The sequence below is a fragment of the Neolamprologus multifasciatus genome, chromosome 2, assembly GCF_963576455.1.
Source record: "Neolamprologus multifasciatus chromosome 2, fNeoMul1.2, whole genome shotgun sequence".
Classification (NCBI taxonomy): Eukaryota; Metazoa; Chordata; class Actinopteri; order Cichliformes; family Cichlidae; genus Neolamprologus; species Neolamprologus multifasciatus.
Window position 1 is genome coordinate 14,531,355 of NC_140440.1, and position 24,082 is coordinate 14,555,436.

Consider the following 24,082-nt stretch of genomic DNA (forward strand, 5'->3'; position numbering starts at 1 on the left):
CCGGTTGGCTCTCCATGTACCTTTTGTCCCTTATCCCATCAGACCAAGAACTCTACAGCCAAGCTTCATCTCATCTTTTTCAGGCAGCCCAAGAAACCCAAACTCTCATCACCAAATAATATGGTCGGACCGTTCCCGTGGAACCTTCTAGCAGTCTTTTTTGTTTGTTGTTTTGCATCATCTTCAGCTGCTCTATCACAGTCTTCCTCAGCACTGGCAGCGGGATGCCAGTTCCTCTGCCGTCTATCCCTCCTTTGCGAAATGCAGCAGCAAACATTCCTGACAGCAGGATGCCAGCTTTTCTTGCTTCTGGTTCAGATGCTTCAGGGAGAGGTTGATGATTAGTCCCTTTCCCCCGTCTCTGCATCAGCCCGCTGGAAATCGCAACCAGGAAACATTTAGAAAAATAAAAACACATCACACATCATAGATTCACTAGAGCCATACTGCAGAGCTCATCAACCTTTCCCAGGAAGCTATTATCAACAGTATCAGTGTCAAGCTTTGTATCATAAGCACATTGAACCCTGGCTATGAAATCCCCACAAATAAGGCTTATAGTAGTCAGTCAGTAGCTGCAATTTCCTGCTAAAATGCTCACAGGCTGCTGCTGCTGAGCCCCTACATCGACTCATCTGTCACTACTCATCAACTCCAGCGCCAGACACCCTTTCAAGCCCACAGCGTCGACCTGTAACTTTGGACCTTTTGTTCTGCTCAAATTAAAACCAGTCGGTCAGGCAGCCCCCTCTCACGATCTACTTCAAGAATATAGAAGAGACACCTCGACGGGACAAGACTCAGCAGTCCATCTGCATCTAAAGGTCAAAGGTCACTCGTTAGAGGACTGCAATGTTCACATTTTGGACAGAGAGGACAGATGGTTTGAAAGAAGCATCTATGTCCAGTGTGAGCGACCATCTTTGAACAGAGGGCGGGGCTTACCACACCAACTGTCTGCCATCTATAATCCAGTTTCGAGATCCTCCCCAGACGCCTTAACGCCCACTCACATCCTGGGCCTTCTGACCTCAGGAAATCACATGATAGGGTGGGGCCAGGTTTCACAGTAAGATTACCTGAAACCCTGGCTGATTGTGACCTACACCCGTTTTCACACCTGGCTCGTGTGATTAGATAGAGGATCAATAGGAGGTTCATGACCCTCTTAGGGACACTTCCATATGGATTAAATCTGGGACTCTCCACCAGTTGCTCTTAGAACTGAAGAAGCTTTTTGGATGAAACGTCTTCAAGGAAACTTAAAGAAGTCCAGACACTTTTCTTTCCAAGCTCCTTAGACCACGATGACCTGGATGACTGAGAACCTTCACAGACATATTCAAGATAAATTCACTGGGGGTGGCTGTAGCTCAGGTGGCAGAGCAGGTCAGCCACTAATCTGAAGGTCGGTGGTTCGATCCCTGCCTCCTGGCTGCATGCCACATATCCTTGGGCAAGATACTGACCCCATGTTGGCCTACTGGTGGTGGTCAGAGGGCCCGGTGGCGCCAGTGTCCGGCAGCCTCGCCTCTGTCAGTGCGCCCCAGGGTGGCTGTGGCTACATGTAGCTGCCATCACCAGTGTGTGAATGGGTGGATGACTAAATGTAGTGTGAAGCGCTTTGGGGTCTTTGGAAACTTTGAATGTTTCCAAAGTTTGATACTGATCAGTCCTGTCAAACAAGTCTTTTTGTATTCTGAGAGAAAATTACTGGTGTTAGTCAACCATGATAATTAACGAGGAGTTAGGAGGCTTTGGTCTTGTGAAGTGAAAAGACATTTAAGTGATGTTATGCACAGATTTGAGTCCATGTGCTGATTTGAGAATTAAAAAATAAATCCAGACTTGTGCATCCAATTCATGATTGTTGAAATCTCTAAAGATGCACGATGTCCAATCGTTCCACACTGGATCAATGTTCAGAGCAGCCATTAAAAGCTCAAAACTGCCATTTAATAGTTACAATATTTGTTTTGTGCTGACGCTCCTGTATGTTCTGACTTATTTCCATTGTTTTAGTCTCTTTTCCATCCATCCATCCTCATGCAGGAGGCGCCCAGGAGGCGTCTTTATCAGATGCCCGAACCATCTCCTGTCGATGTGGAGGAGCAGTGGCTCTACTCTGAGCCCCTCCTGGTCTAACAGGGTAAGATGGGGTCTCTTTTCTATTTTAACTGAAAAAAAAAACACTTTAATTGTGAAAACACTAAATACTGTAAATAAACTTCACTTAACTATTTGACTTGAAATGTAACTTAGTATGACAGGAAGTGCTTGAGCGCGTTGTTAACACTTGTGCAGCACTGACACTGGGGCCACGGACATGTCCAGCTTTTCTGCTGAAGAGTTACACATTACATATTTACATGTTGATGCTGCTCAAAGTTGGTCATGAAAAGACATTTAAATGTGTTTTTCAATAAATTGCACATGGCGCTCTTTAATTGGATGTTTGTACTAATGATGTCATTTTTGCATGAGGTGTAATGCACTGTTATTTTGCATAAGTCGAGTGTTCACAGTTTATGTTGTATAAGTGACAAAGCTGAATCTCAATCGTAGCTACTTTGTCCTCCAACACGTGTGGATCCCAGAGTTTCGTTGGGATTTGACAGTATTCTCTGTAACAAAAGAGCTCAGACATGATCCTTTCTCTCCTCTCTATTTCCCCATCGCTCCCTCATTCCCTCTCGCTGCCCCACCCACCTCTCTCTCCCTCTCCAGCTTCCTCTCCTTCTCTCAGTCATTCATTTTACTTGTGCCTCTTCAACTCCTTCTTTTTTTATCATGCATCAACTGCTGTGTCTGATTAGCACATCATTCAAGGCCTAGCTAATAAAGTCGCTCTCCTTCACCATTAGTGAAAAAACCTAATCTCTCTCACTGTTTCACTCATCTAAGCGAATCACTCTCCCCTCCCTCCTCTTCACCGCCTCTCTCTAATCCACCACTCCTCACTTCTCTTTTCTCTGTTTCCCCTGAAGACTTGGCAAGGTTACGGCTGTAGATGTACTCGGTCGTACGCAGAGAGAGAAAAAGAGGAAAAATGGTTTGTGGAAACCATGACCTCAAGACAGTGATGACGAAGAGGCTTTAAACGTTCTAGATCATTTAGCTTTATTTTCACTAACAACGACCAACAGCCACTTCATCCAGACGGTTAGAGGGAGAGGATTTGATGAAAATGGATGGAAGTTATTTATATTTGGGAATGAGCTGTTATATTTTGGGGCAAAGCCGTATTTAATTAATTTGAAGACAATAAAAAAACTAATTATTACAAAATTAATAACTTGATGAGATTCTATATTTTTTGTTGAGGCTGGAAGGCAGTTCAGGAGCTCGAAGGCAAGAGCAAACAAAACCAGTTCTTCAGAGGATATTTAGTTCACGAGCTCAGGTCCCAGTTTCTGCTGCCTGAAACCCTTAAATGGCTCACAGGGACAGAGAACGGACACGGCTGTAGCAGTGGTGCAGAACGACTGGCTGCACTGGAGGTGTGGGGTTGGTCTGCTGCAGCAGCTTCGGTGAAACTTGGTTGCAAACACAAGTAGCTGGTGCTGCAACAGGCTGACGCCAGACGGTTCAGTTCATTTTTATTTCAAACATTTCAAACATGTGTCTTCACAATCATTACAAAATATCACTCCATTATTTGTTTGAAAAGGAGTAGGCAGAAGTATTTACTCATTACGGTGGAACAGAAGAGCCTGAAGCCTGGGAGACGAGCAGATGGCCAGACTGTTGTATGACACTAGAACCACCACAGGGGGTCATTTCAACAGCAGTAACAGCATTTTACTTGAAGAAGTTAAGATGTTAACCTCCTAGGACCTGTGTCCACATATGTGGACATCACATTTTGGGTTTGTAGTGTTGGACCCAAGAAACATATGCTGGAGCGAATATGTTGACAGCAGAACTTTTATTTGATGTTGTGGTTTATTGACTGGGACACAGACACTCCCGCTCTCTCTCTGCTGTCCGCTCCCCCTCCGACTGTCACTGCCAACATATAAAGAGACACAATCACTGTCAGATCCCAGCACACCTGTTCACCCCGCCCCTGCGCCGCCCTGGGAGCTCACTGTGTCACCCCTCCTCTGCAGCTGGCCAGAGACCACACCCACGCCACAGGGTTATTTAGACTAAAATACTCAATTTTGCTCTACATGGGCCTGATATCCACTTACGAGGACATTATCCTGCTACTGTTTTATCAAAATATTAAATGAATATCCTCACATGTGGCTCGCATTTTTCTTAGAAACAAAAATAAGGTAAAATAAAATCTTGTAATTCTTTGTTTTTACATTCATCAGGTCCCGATCAGCCCAAATATCAAAGAGAAATGAAAAATGCTGCTGTGGAAGAGTTCGGCTCTTAGGAGGTTAATTTTCATCAGATTTTTGTAGTTCCAAGGAATATTTGACAAAAAAGGTATTTAAGATTAATTTTAGTTGTTTATGAAATATGAAGATCATTTTACTACAGATTTTAAAGTTAAAATACACATTAGAATAAACTAATAATATACTAACAAATACATACAGCTAACATCTAAAAATGTAATTATTTCAGAAGAAGAGCAGTGAAAGGTAAACATGGGATTAAAAGGATTTTTCTATGACAAAGATTGAACAGCTGATTTAAATGTCAGTGATGCCTTCATAGGTCGTTGGGCCTCTGTCCCAGTCAAACACCAGTCTCAATCCTCTGTCCCAGTCAAACACCAGTCTCAATCCTCTGTCCCAGTCAAACACCAGTCTCAATCCTCTGTCCCAGTCAAACACCAGTCTCAATCCTCTGCCCAAGTCAAACACCAGTCTCAATCCTCTGTCCCAGTCAAACACCAGTCTCAATCCTCTGTCCCAGTCAAACACCAGTCTCAATCCTCTGCCCCAGTCAAACACCAGTCTCAATCCTCTGTCCCAGTCAAACACCAGTCTCAATCCTCTGTCCCAGTCAAACACCAGTCTCAATCCTCTGTCCCAGTCAAACACCAGTCTCAATCCTCTGCCCCAGTCAAACACCAGTCTCAATCCTCTGTCCCAGTCAAACACCAGTCTCAATCCTCTGTCCCAGTCAAACACCAGTCTCAATCCTCTGTCCCAGTCAAACACCAGTCTCAATCCTCTGTCCCAGTCAAACACCAGTCTCAATCCTCTGCCCCAGTCAAACACCAGTCTCAATCCTCTGCCCCAGTCAAACACCAGTCTCAATCCTCTGTCCCAGTCAGACACCAGTCTCAATCCTCTGTCCCAGTCAAACACCAGTCTCAATCCTCTGTCCCAGTCAAACACCAGTCTCAATCCTCTGTCCCAGTCAGACACCAGTCTCAATCCTCTGTCCCAGTCAAACACCAGTCACAATCCTCTGTCCCAGTCAAACACCAGTCTCAATCCTCTGCCCCAGTCAAACACCAGTCTCAATCCTCTGCCCCAGTCAAACACCAGTCTCAATCCTCTGTCCCAGTCAGACACCAGTCTCAATCCTCTGTCCCAGTCAAACACCAGTCTCAATCCTCTGTCCCAGTCAAACACCAGTCTCAATCCTCTGTCCCAGTCAAACACCAGTCTCAATCCTCTGTCCCAGTCAAACACCAGTCTCAATCCTCTGTCCCAGTCAAACACCAGTCTCAATCCTCTGCCCAAGTCAAACACCAGTCTCAATCCTCTGCCCAAGTCAAACACCAGTCTCAATCCTCTGTCCCAGTCAAACACCAGTCTCAATCCTCTGCCCCAGTCAAACACCAGTCTCAATCCTCTGTCCCAGTCAAACACCAGTCTCAATCCTCTGTCCCAGTCAAACACCAGTCTCAATCCTCTGTCCCAGTCAAACACCAGTCTCAATCCTCTGTCCCAGTCAAACACCAGTCTCAATCCTCTGCCCCAGTCAAACACCAGTCTCAATCCTCTGCCCCAGTCAAACACCAGTCTCAATCCTCTGTCCCAGTCAGACACCAGTCTCAATCCTCTGTCCCAGTCAAACACCAGTCTCAATCCTCTGTCCCAGTCAGACACCAGTCTCAATCCTCTGTCCCAGTCAGACACCAGTCTCAATCCTCTGTCCCAGTCAAACACCAGTCTCAATCCTCTGTCCCAGTCAAACACCAGTCTCAATCCTCTGCCCCAGTCAAACACCAGTCTCAATCCTCTGCCCCAGTCAAACACCAGTCTCAATCCTCTGTCCCAGTCAGACACCAGTCTCAATCCTCTGTCCCAGTCAAACACCAGTCTCAATCCTCTGTCCCAGTCAAACACCAGTCTCAATCCTCTGTCCCAGTCAGACACCAGTCTCAATCCTCTGTCCCAGTCAAACACCAGTCTCAATCCTCTGTCCCAGTCAAACACCAGTCTCAATCCTCTGTCCCAGTCAAACACCAGTCTCAATCCTCTGTCCCAGTCAGACACCAGTCTCAATCCTCTGTCCCAGTCAAACACCAGTCTCAATCCTCTGTCCCAGTCAAACACCAGTCTCAATCCTCTGTCCCAGTCAAACACCAGTCTCAATCCTCTGCCCCAGTCAAACACCAGTCTCAATCCTCTGTCCCAGTCAAACACCAGTCTCAATCCTCTGTCCCAGTCAAACACCAGTCTCAATCCTCTGTCCCAGTCAAACACCAGTCTCAATCCTCTGTCCCAGTCAAACACCAGTCTCAATCCTCTGCCCCAGTCAAACACCAGTCTCAATCCTCTGTCCCAGTCAAACACCAGTCTCAATCCTCTGCCCCAGTCAAACACCAGTCTCAATCCTCTGTCCCAGTCAAACACCAGTCTCAATCCTCTGTCCCAGTCAAACACCAGTCTCAATCCTCTGTCCCAGTCAAACACCAGTCTCACATCTATATCAAGACTGATGTAAAATCAACTACCAGAAAGGGCCGATGCAGCCAGGATACGCCACATGTCTAAGACTCTATTAAAGTTTATTATCTGCTTTATTATAATTACAGAAAATGCAGAAATGACCTAAAACTGGCAAAAAGAACAAAAACATTTTAACGACTGAGTTTGTTATCCAAAGCAGGTGATATGGTGAAATTAGTGAACAGGTTTTGCAAGTTTGGCTGTTTCGATTTTTAGATTTTCTAACTCCTTCCTGCTTCTGTTCACAGGAAGCGTCTCGATATGAACCTAAAAAGCTCCCCTTCACATCTCCACTCTCAGATCCAGATTTGCATCTGGCAGTTTATGTAAGTTTGCAGGTAGAATATCTGATGACAAAGGTTCGCTGTCTTCAAACCTGTCTTTTGAAGCGTTTTTCATTCTTTCTCTCTGTGAGGACTTTCATGTGTAAAAACATGGTTGTGTTCAAAGAGAAGATCAAACTGTTTGACTGACCACCTCTCTGATGAACCCAGACCCTCACCCTGTGAGCCCGTCTGCTGGGAATTGTGTTTGAAAATAGACTTCAGTTCTTTACATGTCAGGATGTCATAAAAACCACAACAAACAATAAACTTCTGCCCCTTATAAAGTCCCAGAGTTACATAAATAAAACCTCAATTAAACAGCAAATACAGCATATGAAGTGGAAGTTGTGGCCCAGCAGGTCGAGTAGATTGTTTAGTTATCGGAAAGCTGGTGCTTAGTTCAGACCTGCTGCTCCCGCCTGCAGGACCAAACATCCTTTGATGCTAAAGCTGCCTCTGACATATCCAGGTGTGAGCGTGAAACCAGGTATAGATACAGAAAAAAGCTCTTGTGTGACAGGGTGAATGAGGCATGTAGTAAAAACTATTGTGGCATTTAGCATATTTCACTGTCATTATTATTAATATTATTTATTAATAAGCAGTAATTGTGTGAAAAATTAAGTACACCCACACTGTTCCCATGGGGATTAAGAGGGTAAGCAGCTGCCAGCTGCTGCTAATCAAACGCACGTGATTAACTGATCATTAGCGAGCGTGACCACCACGCTCGCTGATCAGTATTGATCATGGTATTGATCATCACCATGATCAATACTGAACTGTTGGTATGTTGCTCATGTGAAGAATCCAGGTGTTGACATATCACCAAGGACAAAAGACATCAGCTGTTATTTCAGAGAAGAGGTTGTTGGCGCACATCGTGGATCAAAATGTTCCTGCATCGTTATTTCATGATTTCATTCTCTGTTGCACTCAAGTTAAAATCCTTCTCTTCTCATAAAAGGTCGGGAATAATCAGGCGCCATCTCACCTTCCTGACCACATAGTTGCATTAACCCAGCAGCTTGGCTCTCAGACCGTAGGGTCTTTAAAAGGAGACTGGGGGGCAGAGCCTTCATCTTTCAGCCCCCCAGTCTCCTTTTAAAGACCCTAAAGAAGTCCCTCCCGCTTGTGGAACCAGCTCCCAGTTTTATTCAGGAGAGGACTCCCTCTCTACTTTAATACTTACTTACTTTAGCCTTAAAACATTTGATGAATCTTATAGTTATGGCTGGACTAGGGGTCCTGTCTTCCTCCCATTTATTTGTTTTATTTCATTATCCACATTATAATAAGAGTGGGTATGACGTCAGTGCAGACAGGAGGTGAAGGCCAGGTTGGTATAAGAAGGAACAGAGAAACAAAAGAAACAGAAAGAAAGAGAAAAAAGAAAAGTCAAGGATAAAGACACCTGACCCAGATGGCCCAGAGACCCCGGCCTTCAACGGGCCCCAGGAGTACTGAGGACCTGCAGTCACAACGCTGTGTCCAGCCCAGCAAAGGAAAGTGCACAGCTGACCCGGCACAAACTGAGGTCGGGGCCCAAGAGTCCAGATACCCGAGAACCACCCAACACGGCACTGTTCAAAGAAACACCTTCAGAGAACCAGTGAGCTGCTGCTTTAACCATCAACATTACCAATAAATACAGTATCTGCTGTGTCAGGTGACATCTTACTTGAAAGATGTACGGCCTAGATCAGCGGTCCCCAACCCCCGGGCCTCGGACCGGTGCCGGTCCGTGAGTCGTTTGGTACCGGGCCGAGGCTCAGGTGTGAAATGTTTGGTTTTCAGGGTTTTTATCGGTTTTCAGCGTTATTTTGTTATCGTTTTTATCGTTTACTCGGTTTTCCTGGGTCTTTTCACGTGTGTTATGAATAAATCTTCTTTTTTTCAGTACCGGTACGAGTTTTATTTTGTTGTATTTATCCGCGACACCTTAAAGGCTGGTCCGTGAAAATATTGTCGGGCATAAACCGGTCCGTGGCGCAAAAAAGGTTGGAGACCGCTGATCTAGATTGCCACATTTCCTGCTATGGAAAGGTAAAAAATGCATGTCAGCCTTTGGGAAGCTTGTTTGTTATTCTTTAACAGTAAAAACAACAACAATAATATAATAAAGGTATTTTCATTTTCAAAAACAGGAACAAAGTGCTGGAAAACTCTGATGAATCTATAAACGTTCATACAGAGAGCTGCTTCGTGCTTACATTAATTATTTCAACTTAATGTTTTTTTATTTAATAGAAATATTATTAAGTGTGGGTTTCAGTGCTGCACTTTTAAGGAGTGATTTATGCCCTGACATCTGATTCTTGTCTTGGGAAAGACGTTTAATGTCTAATATGTAAACCCAGCGTACGATCAATCTTGTCTCCGCTGCTACATTTCAAAACGTAAAATTCTCTTTATGCATCGTAACATCCAGAGGACGTCTGGAGAAGCCAGAATGAAAAGAAGAAGGAGGAGGTCACATTTCAGCACATTGTTTACTTTTGATACGGGAACAATATCCTACAATGTGTAATAAAAACAATATATTACTGCTGTAAAGAGTTCAGAGTCCTGTCTGTGATGGAGAACAGGACAGTGGTTGGAGGAACAAATCCTACTCAGGCTTTTTGTTTATATCTGAATTCTCCCAAAATGCTGCAAGTTTACACAGATGGTGAAACCAACAGTCAGAGGATTATGAGAGCCAGTTATGTTATTGTGAGTGGGTTTACCAAGTTATTTAACATTGTAATCCTCTGTGGAAATAAAGCAGCCACTCTTCTACAGCTGAGGGCATTAGCACTGAACAAACATGTTTAACAAAATATTTCAGCTCAGAAACAGATGCCCGATCCACATTTCTGCTGTGTGGTGCAGTCACAGCCGTGACCGGACTATCTGCAAACCCTGGAATCAGAAAGAGCTGCCTGGTGGACACAATCCTATCCTCAAGTAAACAACATCTGCAGGTAGCAGCACCTGCTGTGGCCCCAGCCAGCTGGAGGCCTGGTCAGGTGATGGAGAAGGAACCTGGGCCTCGCTGATATCACCTGCTGGGAGAGGGCTCTTCCCTCATTAGCTGATGGGAGCTTAATCCCTCTTTCTATCCACAGATTCAGAAGGTCTTTAGAGATCCTGCATCACACACAGGAATGACAGGGTGATGCATAACAAACAAGAAAGCAAACTTACAAAGATGCATGTGTCACATATGCTTGGTGTGCAGTAGGGGTGGGGGAAAAATGGATACTGTGTAGCATGGTGATATTTTGTTTGCTAATAATGTATGGATACAGGAACAGCAGAAATCGATACTTTGTTACAAAAAGGTTTTTGTGCTCTGACTTCAGAGCATGTTGATCCTTTTTCTGAGCAAGAATCCTGACATTCCTTCACTGTCCAAATGTGTTTAATAAACATGACAGTTTACTTATTTTAATTTAAGACATGTTTTATTTTAATTAAGTTTAAAACTTTTTTATTTAGTTTACCTTTATGTACAGAATCTGAATATCGCAAAATATTTTTAAAAATTGCAACAATATCGTATCGTGAGTTAAGTATTGTGATAATATCGTATCGTGGGATGTATGGTGATTCCCACCTCTAGTGTGCAGCGTGTTTGGAGCATCGTACTGACTCTGTGAGACTCGAGTGTAGCTGATTGAATTTAACCAGCGTTTTGTTGGCTTTTATTTGCTGCAGAAAGAATCAGGTTATATAAGAAAAGTAGAGAAAATAACATTCTTGTTTTTTAACGTTGCCTTGTTATTTGTCATTTATTAACCATAACCATTGTTTTGGTTTGAAAGGTTGTTTTTCCAACCCTATTCTAAGCTGTCAAAGCACAACATTTAATACAAAAGAACAAAAACTGTACTCCACTGTGTCACTGATGTTTCCTCCGTACAATGTCAAGAGCCTCTGATGTCCTTTAGCTACATAAACATAACAGAATGAAATCAGTGTATCTGTGTGAATCAACTCTTTCACAGATGTTTGATGAGGGGCTACGCTGACACAGCCCCTCATCAAACATGCAGCAGGAACAGCTCCTGTCAGTGGTTTCATCACCAAAGCAAGAACACAACTGTGTCCAAGACTGAAACTAAGGTGAGGATAGTGATAAAGAACAAGTGTATAAAACTGAAGCTGCATGAATTCACCAGGTTTAAATATTAAGCTTGCACTATTCCTAATATTAGTGACAAAAACTTTCCACTTATTACTTTAATATAAATGTAATTTAGAACTTAAAGGCTTCCAGTCGTTTTTGGTGGGGCGTGTAATGGTGTACATTGCTTTTTTAATAAATGAAGAAGCACCTCTGCCTTCAAGGCCTTAGGAAATGAGAAATATGTCTGTATGCCCTTGCCCCCGGGTGTATATATAGAGTCTATGACACAACAGGGCAAAGGCAAAGCACTTGGTTTGTTTGTTTCCCTCAGAGGAAGCTTGTCCTTATTATTTGACCTTTCCTAACTACAAGTTGTGAGATGCGAGTCAGTTTTGTGGAGACCAGCTCTCGTCCTGGAGCTGCGTCTTGGTCAAGGGCAAGGCCAAGCTCTTGATCGGGGCATGAGCGCACTGTTCATTTACATGGTGTGCAAAGAACCGAGGCATGTCCGGGGGTAGAAGGGGCACAAGCAGCAAATCCTTCACTTGTGTTTTTGTTGGTGTTTTGGTCTAAATTGGTATCAGGGGCATTCCTTCTTTAGACAGATGATAAATACAACCATGAAGAACAGGACACTTTTCTATCTAAAGTTCAGTCAAACCCTTTCAGCTAATTTGTTCTCTAAGTTTCCTCCCCTGGAAATCAGTATAATTTAAATATAACAGCTGCAGCTGTAGCTGAGTCAGTCCATCCGACGCTTCAGCGACGGTGTGTGCAGGAGCCTGTGCTTCTGTCCATCAAACACACTTAAAATTAAAAGTCCAATGAGAAAATGCAAAACATAAATCAGCTCTCTAATGTTGTGCATCCAAGTAGAGAATTGCACTTGATGCATGTAAGGATTACAAACTCATTTCAAAGGCGCTGAGGTGCCGGGTAGAGCGCAGAGGAAGGAATTTGCAACGTGTCATCGCAAACTTAGTCAAATAGAAGCAGTTTGGGATTTCATATACATCGTTTTTCTAAAGATTAGTGCTAAAGTGAAATGTTGTCATTTTTATGCTTACCATCTTTACATTGTTTCAACTCTCCTTTGTCCCCCTCCCCAGCCTCTCGAGGTTCTGGGGGGGCACAAGCACATCCTTGTGAAGGGTTGTTTGATGTTTGGAGGCTTCCTGCCCTTTTTATGGCTTCACTGTGTTGTGCACGGTGAACCAATACAAGGATTGAACCACATATTGCGTGTGGGGGAGATTATTTTATAAGGATGTTGTTAGAAACAGTTGGAAGTCACGCACACAGACACACACACATTCTCACATGCGGAGGCCGGATTTGGGGTCATTGTGTGACACCGACGAGGCCTCCCTTGCAAGTAAAACGATCGATCGCTGACTTGTTTTCTTCATGATGAATAAATCTCTAAACTAGCGGGGCTTGTGGAAACACAGACCCAACAATTAGATCTCAACATTTCAGTTGTTTAGCAGAATCTGATGACTCCGTTTGTTTTACCAGTTGTGCCGTATTTGAACTAAAGACTGAGAATAGAATAGAGTAGAATAGAGTAGAACAGAATGTGCTGTGCTGCCTTACCGATCCATGTCGATCTTCCCTTTCTAAAGCAGAGCGACTGGCAGAGCACACTGTTGTCTGTCCTCCATGTAGAAGTTTAGCAGACGTTTTTGTGGAAGTTTAGGCCCTTTCAACTTTCTGAGGAAGAGTCTCTCCTGTTCCTCCAGCTTGGAGGTGTTAGTCGAGCGTTCGTGTTTGTGTAGGAAGATGTTTTTACAGTGTGGTGTTGCTACTTTTCTGAAGGAAAGGTCCTAAAAAACAGTCCAACACTTGTTATTGTCAGTTAATGGTGAATCACAAAACAATGCATGTTTATACTTGCCTTGGCACATTTTGGTTTAGACCACTTGGTCCACAGTTTGCTATTGGTACTTGCTTTAGTTCTAAAGGATGGGTCAGTGTTCCCATGGTGTGTATTGTGACTTTTGCACATTTTGGTGGGATATACAGTACCATACAGTCTGGCTAGTCGCGCTCCTTTGGGCCTGTTTGCAGGTCCTGTGGAGAACACTGGGCAGATTCACTATTCAGTCACTTAAACTGAGCCTAAACCTTCAAGGTGACGTGCCAGATGTCAGTAGCGGTTTTTGATAGGGGCGACGCGGGCGGTTGCCCGGGGCGGCATCACGGTGGGGGCGGCACCACGGGCATCGGCAAAAAAAAAAGTTGCTCGTACTGATGTTGCCCTGACGTCAGCCAGCGCATTTTGGAGATGGCAGAGGCAACGATTGGTTTTCTATCGCCCATTTGCTGGGAGTAAGGGTGCCCTCCATTTGCGAGGTGCGCCTGCTGCTTGCGGCACAGGGAGGAGGGGGCGGGGCGGCGGGGGATTCTCTGACCGGCTGGAGCAGCATCTAATAACCAACTCGCAAAATAAAACAAAATAAAGACAAACCAACAAACACGAAAACACCAGACACGGTGAAGACAAAACGTAGTTTCAAAAACAAAGCGAGCCTTTATTGGCTGATTGCAGAAGAAAAACTAGGGAAACTAAGGAGGCTACGAACACTGTGTTAACAGAAGGCTGTGACACTCAGTGAATAACTATGACAAACTATGAACACTGAGTAAACTAGAAAACACAGAGAAACAATGGAGTAAACCTATGAAAACTGTGGTGAGGTTAACAGACGATCTGATACTGACTGAGTGGAAACACACAGACTAAATACACAAGGAATGATCAAAGGAAGTAGAATCACATGGGGAAAACAGCTGACAACGATTAACATAATGACAGGACACGTGAAACTAAACATAACACAAAACTCTTTCAAAATAAAACAGGAAACATAAGGAGATCCAGACATGACTTGAACTTGACAAACAAAGAAAACTTGGACATGAAACATGGCAGAATGTAACTAGATAAACCAAAATGAAACTACACTAAAAAGAATAACAAAACACCAAGAAACTCAGAATACTGGGTCACATGACCCAGGGCCATGACAAAAATATTACTGCTCCACAATAAAACTGATTCGAATGAACTGAACGAGTGCACAAACATCCTGTATTGGATCTAAATCGTGGCTGCATCTTCGTGGCTCGCTGTCTCTGTTGGTAGGTCTACTCTGTTCTTCCCTCTCATGCCAGCTGTCTGGCTGCACCACTTTCTCCTCTGCCTCTTTGGCCCCTTGTGAACTGTGTACAAAAATTGATTAGTTTAATTAGTCCAGTCATTATCTGTCACTGGAGTGCGCTACACCATAACAGGCCCAGAGGAAACAGTTGATGGAAGGGTGGAAGGCAGGAAGGGGTGTGTGTGCGTGGAGGTGCATTTATATGGTGGAGAGATAAGAACAGCTCCTGTACATTGAGTCCAAGAGAGAGAAAGGAAGAAGAAAGTTAATAAAGAGAGCAAGAGCAATGGATATGAAGATCGAGATGAAGAAAAATAGTTAGAGGAAGGAAGAAGGGAGTGGTGAGATTAGGGGAGCAGCAGGAGATGCCAACAGCATTCTGAACATCTGTTTACGCTCTACAGATTTCTGAGAACACGTAAATATGGACAGTATTTCCCAACATGTTACAGTGTTGGAAACCAGGCCAGCTGTTCTACTCAAACCTTTTGGTTGTGTGTGCATCATGCACATCATCATCGATTAATATTACTTACCACCACTGCAAAAGAAAACAATGAAAGCAAAAAACTAAATAACACTTGAATCAAGTTAATTCTTTATGGGGGTAGGTGGGGGGGGGGGGGGGGGGGGGGGTAAGATTTTTATGACAAGTGTCAAATTTACACCAAGAGAAATAAGTAGGAATGTGTGTAAGAGAGGAATCCTGGTTTTTGGATGAACCTCCTGTCACTCCAGTAAAAGACAGGAGACGTAAATGACTGGTGGCAATGCAAAATAATTACACTCGTGCTCCAGCAAGGACATTCAGTCTTGCCCCCAGCAGCAGAAAGCAATCAGTTTGCTTTGGAAGGAGCTGAAATGCAATAAATACTCTAATGCAAATGTCTGAGCACAAAGCATTCAGCTGGAGAAAAAACAATGTACATTAATATTTCAAGACTAGACAGCAAAACAACAGTGAGAACTGTGCATAGCATGAGGCAATTTAAAGGCCGGTTTCCCCATCGTGTTATGTCTGGGTGGCTGCTCTATGGTTTGCTATTGTTGTTCCTGCAGTTTAGAGGTAATTAATCATCTAAATATTTAGTGGTTTTAACTTTAATACTGAATTAGACTCTAAGGGTTTTGAGCAAACTTGGGCTTAAAGGAAAGCTTCTGCTTCTATGGCACCAACTTCAGCTGTGAACACTCTTGTGAGTCATTAGTGGCGAAGTGTAAAACCACACGGTAACGATTCAGTACAGTTCAATAAAAAATCAAGAAGCCAGATTAATTTGTTTGAATTACAATACAAAGTAAAATAGCAAGTGTTAATGTAATATATGCAAACTGGTTCTGTTGGAGGTTTCTTCCTGTTAAAAGGGAGTTTTTCCTTCCCACTGTCGCCAAAGTGCTGCTCATAGGGGTCATATGATTGTTGGGTTTTTCTCTGTATCTAAGAAGCGCCTTGAGGCGACTTTTGTTGTGATTTGGCGCTATATAAATAACATTGAATTGAATTTAATCCAGGTAGGCAGCATATGCAGCATGCGGATGCTCGGCAGTGGTGGGGGCTGACCAAGCTGAAAAGAAGTGAGACTAAGGTGAAGTGGAGAAGGCTCTGGAGAGAAGGGAATCAGCCAACAGCCCTTTGTTAAATCTAGTGTTGTGAAAAGCAATATGTCATTTTTTAACCAGGGTCACCACAGAAGCACTTTCAGCTCCATGCTTTAAGGAGGTTGATATTATATCATGAATGAACTTACAATTTATGGGTGTTATTAGTTTTATTCAATTAGTTTTATTCAATTGCTCCACCAACGCATCACTCTCGGGGTGGTAGGGCATTATACCTATGCACTCAGATGAAATGGCCTGAGGAGGTCCTTTCCATTTAGCTCAAAGGGACCTCTATTAACAGTAAAAGGCACAAAGTTGCTTTTGGTAGGTTGGTTTACCAGTGGACATCGGCGCACATCAACCTGAATGCTTGGCCAATGATTCATTCCAGAGTTCTTTCATATCCCATGTGAACTAAAGTGCTGACTGTAAAATTATTTTCGGTACGTACAACAGGGTGTACTCTTCCTACATCAGTGTCATGACGCACTGGATATAACCTCTCATTAAAAATGTGGAAGTGACAGTGTTGGGTCAGGGCACACCATTTGGTGATCATGAGACTGCTCCTATGGGAAATCTTCAGTGGAGTAAATGTTCAGGACTGGGCAATTCTGGTGAAAATGTCCCAGTCACCTGCACCTCCAGCACATCTGCTCTGGCACTCATGCTGCTCCCAGTGAGAGGGGGCCAGTGTCTGCAGCTGCTGGGAGCCGTGGAGCTATAGTAGGGTTAGTGGATAACCTCGAACCCCGCCCCACAGCAGCAGACCAAGGTGGAGATGCCACTCGCAGGCTTCTCCTCGGCGCTGAGACTGGCCCTCTCTCTGGCTGTCCCACCCAGTCGTCCTCAGGTAACCCATGCTACTGTCACTGCTGGCAGCCCTTCTACGAACTGCTGCAGGACAGTTTGCTCCAGAGATGAATGGTTTTGGAAGTGGTAATGTGCTTCTTATGATCTGCTGATCAAACTGGAAGGCAAGCACAACAAATAAAGAATACAATGGAGAGAAATTTACAGCTAAAATAGAAAGCCCTGAACATGTATGTTCACATGTTCATTATAGATTCTGCAAATATTTGCAGTTTCATGGGAAATATGGTTGTTTATGCAGATTAAATCATTGGTATTGAGTGTTATCATCCTGCTAGGGTTCAGAATCAGAATGTTAGGCTACCTGTAGCCATAGTCATTTATCACTTTTCTAGCTTAACCCTTTAAAACCGGTCAGAGTGGGCACGCTCCGTTTTGCGTAACTATTTTTAAATCCCGGTAGCTCTGCAACCACGTAAACTAGCGCAATAATTGTTTTTGCATATGAAACCGGAGGAGTTGTACTTACATCTTATGTCATCAGCTTGTCCTCGGTCACAGTTTCCTTCCACATATAGTTTTGCAAAAACTGCATAAAAAGCACTTGCAGCAACAAAAACATAATATTCCAGAAACACGCTTTGCCGATCCGATCAGCTGTTCATAACACTTCCTACGTCCATCAGCGCGAACTATTGCATGTCCTCCATGACCTGCCCGAAACCGGAAGTGACGTCATTTTGCGGAAATGTAGTTTTTTTACCATCAGGGCCTCATGAGCCTATACTGGTCTTTTTAAAAGTTATGTTTGACTTTATGACTTTCTGTGTCATTTCTGGGATGCTTAGGACTCATATTGCACTGCTGGAAATAGTTTATTTTGATGCATATGCTGCTTTTTTGCAAATTTGCACTATAATATTTATTTTGTTTTTCCTGCAGTGTATAAAAATTGGTGTATTTCAAAAATAAAACTATGAAGACACTCAAAATAAATTTCCTGTGTTGGGAAACTATTTTGTGCAACTTTTTTGTATTTACAGTTTTGAAGGATAAGCCTCTTAAATTTCTCTAACTAGAAATATATGTTAAAAAAACAAAAACGATTTTCAATTTTTTTTGTAGTTTATTGCACTTTTTTGCAATTTATGTAATTACTATGCACTTAATGCAGACATTTATTAAAATCTGGGCTGTAATGGTTGTATTGATGTATAGCAACTTGAAATGCTCCCAAAAATGGCTCCACAGCATGTAAACATATAAAGTAAGCTCTGGCGGACTTGGTTCTATGGTAGGTCTTAAAGGGTTAAGTAACTAATGAAAGTTACTCCCCCGCCCCAAACAACACGAAACATGTGTTTATTGTTAGATAACAGATTTATAAGTTGTTTTTCTGCAAATTGCTCACTAACTAACTGAGACCTAAGACCTAAGAAAATTTCTCTAGATCCACTCCTGTTCTTAAGTAGGCTAGATGATGAAGGGGTTTTCTTAACCAAGGACAGAAATGTGAAATCCTCCCTTTTGTTTCTTTCTTTGCTTTCGACAGCTTTCAGATTTGCTAGACAGGTCTCCCTTTGCTGGAGTCAAATACTGTGCTTCAGACAACATCACCATCATCTACTAATTATGTCATTACATGCATGTACATTATAGGTATTTAATGCATGGCACATTACCCTCTTTGACCCCCCTCTTTCAATTGATAAATGTGTTGTAGCTTCAGACACTCCTCGTATAAGCGAGCCTGTGAGTGCAGTATCATATGTCCCTGTGTGAGTCTGTGTCACACTCAAGTAAAGAGAAGGGTCATGCTGGTTTCAGCATTTCCCTGAGGGAATCGAGTCAAAGGGCTGGGCCTGGTGAGCTGCAGCTTTAGCTCCCTGCATCTGAATAATTCACTGAACATCATGCCATCCCCTTTACTTCAGTGGTATTAGACAAGCAGAATAAATGTCAGAGACTGCAGACACAGAGCAGAGAGGAGATACAGAGCTAGCAGATTAGTAATGCTCAGATTTTCTTGTCTTTGTGTATGCTCATAGCTAGCTAAGTTGTCCCTGGCTCGACAGCTATCTTTGGGCAACATCTGTCAGGGAGAAAAGGGTAAACAACAGCTAGACTTAAAAAAGGAAGATGGTGGGAAGAGATGGCAGCATTCAAAAGAGGAGGGAAACAGAGTGGAAACATTTTACTAATCTCTCCTGCCAGACCGAAAGCAGAAAATTGGTCATGAGAAATGAAAACCAGGCCATGCAGGCATCCCCTCGGATACCAGCTTTCAAACGACGGCCTTGATCTTTCTTAATATGGTCTAATGGTGTTCGCGGAGTGATTCGGTTTCTGGACCTGGGCCCTGACTGCTCAGCGATAAACCGTGAAGCACTGAAGAGCAACTGAAGGCTAAAGTTAACCTCATTACCAAACAGTTCGTCTTACATAACGCAGCAGTTTCAACGATGACACAGGCTGGAGCAGCGACTCCACAGCCCGAATGAGAAAATGCTTTTAGCCCTTTATTCTGTCACACATCATTTAGAATCTGAGTAAACAAAGAATCCAGAAAGTTCAGGGAACAATTAAATTGCTTCAGTGACACTGATGGAAGCTCATCAGTAAATACCTCGGGGGACAGATACGTCACTATCTGCTCTCTTGTCACATCACCTGTCAGGATAAATGCAGCTAACCTCCTGGTTGGGTCCAAACAGGGATCCCTGTAATTGGCACTTGTTATCTTGGTTAAACATCAGAGGAAGAGACACACACACACACACACACACACACACACACACACACACACAGACACGCTAACTGAAAGAGTGCAGTCGATACCCAAAGGGAGATGTCCAAAAACCACCACTTGTGGTATGTTTGATAGGTTGCTATCAAATTGTATTTGTGCAAAAGTAGTACATGAAATAAAACATAATAACGAGCAAATGATTTCATTTTACAGGCTCAGGTATTCATTGCTCACATTCCTGGCATTAAATCCAACAACTCACAGGAGAATTCAGCAGCCGAGCACACAGAAGTCATCATGAGAGTCTCAGCTCAGCGAGTGCTGCAGGAAGCTGACACGCTCACAGGTGGCTTTGCTGTCGAAGCTGAATCCTCTTTGCTTTCATCTGACTTTTAAGAGTAAAGAGTTTAAGAGTCAAACTCAGCTTCTGAATTCTCTGTATTCCTGTCCCATTAGCCTGTTTAATAATATCACACACCTTATTATGATTTTTTTTAATGACAACAAGCAGAATTATACCTAAGAAAAATAAATTAATCAAACATATACAAATATGTGTAAAATGTGCTTTTGTCTGATGTCACTCTCTTAGCAGCTTTATTGAAACAGGTATTGAAGGGTAGAAAGTTATCGCATGTGGCAGGGCTTCAAAAGCACTAAAACGAAAGGTTTCAAAGTCACAGCATGGGGTATTTGTTTACATGGATGTGTGTTGTTCATTAGACAGCTGTGTTGTAACAACCATAAGCTCCATAAGCTTCATGACAAATAAAGTGCCATCTGGATAAGCTGGGGGGAAAGTGAATTGGAGACCAGTTTGTCTGTGATTTTGTCTGCTGCTAAACTGTATTCAGGAAAAAACAGGAACGTTTGATTACAGTTAACAGCATTCCCACTGAGACTCCCATCTTTGTCGCCCAGTGCAGCATTCTGTTTCCCTTCAAACCAAAGGGAAATTTAGGGAATGCCAAGGGCCAGTGACATATACTGCTGGTTGTTGAGGTAGGTGGCAGTAAAGCATTGGTGGAAATTTGAGTTTTAAGAGTTTGGAGGGCAGAGCCCATAGGTAGAACTGCCCTTATGCTATTTTTGCAATTATTTATAATGCAAATATTTTCCTCAGAACTACAGTTATATTTCTGTTCTTTCATGCCTTGATAAAAGTTTTCCATCTACATTTCTGAGGTATAGTGTGCTGGCTATAATTTAAACTGAATTCTGTTGCACAGATATCTGACATTACTACAGTAACTTCTGGCTTCAAGACACCAACATGGTGGAAGCCAAAAAGTTCATGCGGAAGCTTCATCACAATCTCACTTTTTAAGGAACTGCTTATGAAGCTAATGACCAGAGCACTAGATGCGGTGACCCTCAAGCTAGGCGAGTGGCTCCAGCAGATCCCAGGAACAACATCGGAGATCTCTGTCCAGAAGAGCGCAGTCCTGGGAACAGCTAAGATACTGCGCAGGACCCTCAAGCTCCCAGGCTTCTGGTAGAGGACCCGAGCTTGAAGGATAAAGAGCCCGCAGGGGCGAGCTGGGTGTTTTTTTTAGTTTATATCCTTATATTTATGTATATTTATGATCTACTATAAGCGACCACTTGGTCGTAGTGAGAAGACATGCAGATTTACAGTATTTTTGGGACCATAAGGTGCACCGCATTATAAGGCACATTACATGAAACAAAACATTCAGATAAGTCAAACTTTACTCAACTCATTCTTTTGCTTCCTCCACTTCTGTACCATTGGTTCATTAATGTTGAATTCTCTGCAGCTGCTCTATTCCCATGTTGCAGCAGTATATTAATGACTAACCTCATATTGTGGATGGATTATCTCAGTTGTTCTCCTGACTGAAGTTTGGTCCGTTTACAGCATCCTGCCATGCGATTACATTTGTCCCTAACCATCGGGAACCCTCACGTTAACTTTTATCGAGTGGAAAAAAGTTAGCGTTCATCCTCCAGCTTCACTGTGTTTATGCTAACATAGCTGTGTCGCTAGCGGTCACATAGCACATCATTATATACCAGCTAGCCCAACTTCAGTAACCCTACAAACGTCACTGCTGTTTAGTTTTCTGTCTTCATTTATGTTGGAAGTGATAGCAGAGCTGTATGTTTGAATATTTTCTGAAATCTCTCAGGACATGCTATATCATGTTTAGCAGGAAGCTAGCGAGCTAACTTCCTGCTAACTTCTAACTCCGCTAAATTTAATAAATCCTGTTTTCATGGATGCCTGGATGTTAAACGTAATTGTTACACCTGGTAAAGCAGCAACGCTGATCATTTTATTAAAGATGAAAGACTTTAGACAGTTTTTAACTCTCAGTGATGCCGCAGTGTTCGTTTGACTTTGGACCAGAAGAGGACGGAGTTTAGGACCCAGAATACTCAGCGAGACTCCTGACTACGGTAGCCGTGATGCTCTGACAATCCATCAAGCGGTGCGGCTTCGTAGCAACCAAAGTCGCACTAAAACATTTTTGACAGCTATTTGAGCGCCGTGTAGCACATAAAATCGGTTCGAGGTCAGTAAGCACAACCAGAATTCATACATAAGGCACACTGTCGATTTTGAGAAAATTAAAGGATTTTAAGTGATCCTTATAGTGGGGAAATATGGTAGTGTTGTGGTGAGGACCCAAAAGCAGACACAGGTAAACTTAGTCTGAGTCATTGCTTATTGGGCTAGTGTTGAATAAGAAGGTAAACAAAAATTTAAAGTAGAATTTAAAGGGGAAGACTGCAACTATTAATACACAGAAGAGTGATGGGCAGAGAGAGGAAACACCTGGGAAATAAAACTAAAATTGAAAGTGGAAAACACGACTAGGGAAAGTAAAAATGAAGACTAAACACAAGGGATAGGGATTCTCAAAATAACTGAATGAGTGTAACATCACTAATGGAGACTTGACACAAAGCAGAACAATATAACATACAAAAATAGGGACCAAGAACAGAACGAATACACTAAGCTCATAAAAACTGAGAAATAGATTTCTGTAAAGACAAATAGAAACATAAACCATCTCAAAACCACTGGGTAACAGACCCAGATCATACCAGGGAGGAGTGCAGTGGATAGTGATGGAAGAAGAAAAAAGAACAACAACAAAAACAAAGCAAAATGTGAGTAGATCAGTGGAAAGTCATATTTACCCAGACTGAGCCCCTTAGGTCCAATCAGATTCTGTGTCATTCAAGCTGTGGAGACTTACGACAGGAAACAGCGGCAGTGTCTTAGTATAAACTCATAGGCTTATTATTGAGCTGCATCTGTAATAGACCATGCTATCTGTCCAGAGACTGCACACATACACACACGGCCACAGTCAGAGATCCCTCAGAGCTGTGGTCATTGCTGTGTACATGCATGATTCACCATGTTAGTGATATTTTGATATCCTGCTGCTCTCACAAGATTACCAGCTTATCCTAGTCTGGCTTTGAGCAGTGTGTGTGTGTGTGTGTGTGTGTGTGTGTGTGTGTGTGTGTGTGTGTGTGTGTGTGTGTGTGTGTGTGTGTAAGCAGGCTGACACTGAGGTTTCATCAGTAAATGTTGTGTTTATCTCTGTCACTGGTCTGCCAGGTTAGTCAGCAGTGCCTTGCTTAAGCTCCAGGTATAAGGAATACACACACAAGCTTTACAGGCTTTGACCACACAAACACACACACAAACACACACACAACCACACACACATACACACCACACACATTTTCACATGTCAGTGAGGACAGTGAATTGAAATAATGCTTTCCTTAGCACCTTACCTTACCCCAAACTATCAGATAAATGTCTAACCCCAACAATTTATCTTAAGCCTAACCATAACCTAGTTCAGGGGTGTCCAACTCCAGGCCTCCAGGGCCGGTGTCCTGCAGGTTTTAGATTTAGTTTTCAGGCCTCTGGAGAACTACAAGACATGTTGAGGAGGTCAGTTAACCATTTAAACCAGCTGTGTTGGATCAAGGACACATCTAAAACCTGCAGGACACTGGCCCTCACGGCCTGGAGTTGGACACCCCTGATCTACACATCCCCTGACCTAGTTGTGACCCTAAAACCTTTAAAATGCCTTCAAACTCATATTTCTTAGAGCAGTTTTATGCTGCTGATTGCTAATGCTAAGTAAGCTGTCCAACATATGCTGAGTTTTAAACTTTATATACTAAACTTTTAACTAAATAAATACACACTCACCTCAAGCCATTACTAAAAACTGGCAAGGATTGAAGTTTGGGTAAGATTTAGAAATGCTTAAACTGTCAAAATCAGTGATTGTTCATGCCTGATGGGAGGACGTGGTTCATCCTCCCATCAAAGAAACCTAATCCTCTTGCTTTTAAAATAATGTAGTACATAGAAATGTAATTAATAAAAATATTATACTTTACATTTGTACATTTCATGGGACTAATCCCATCAC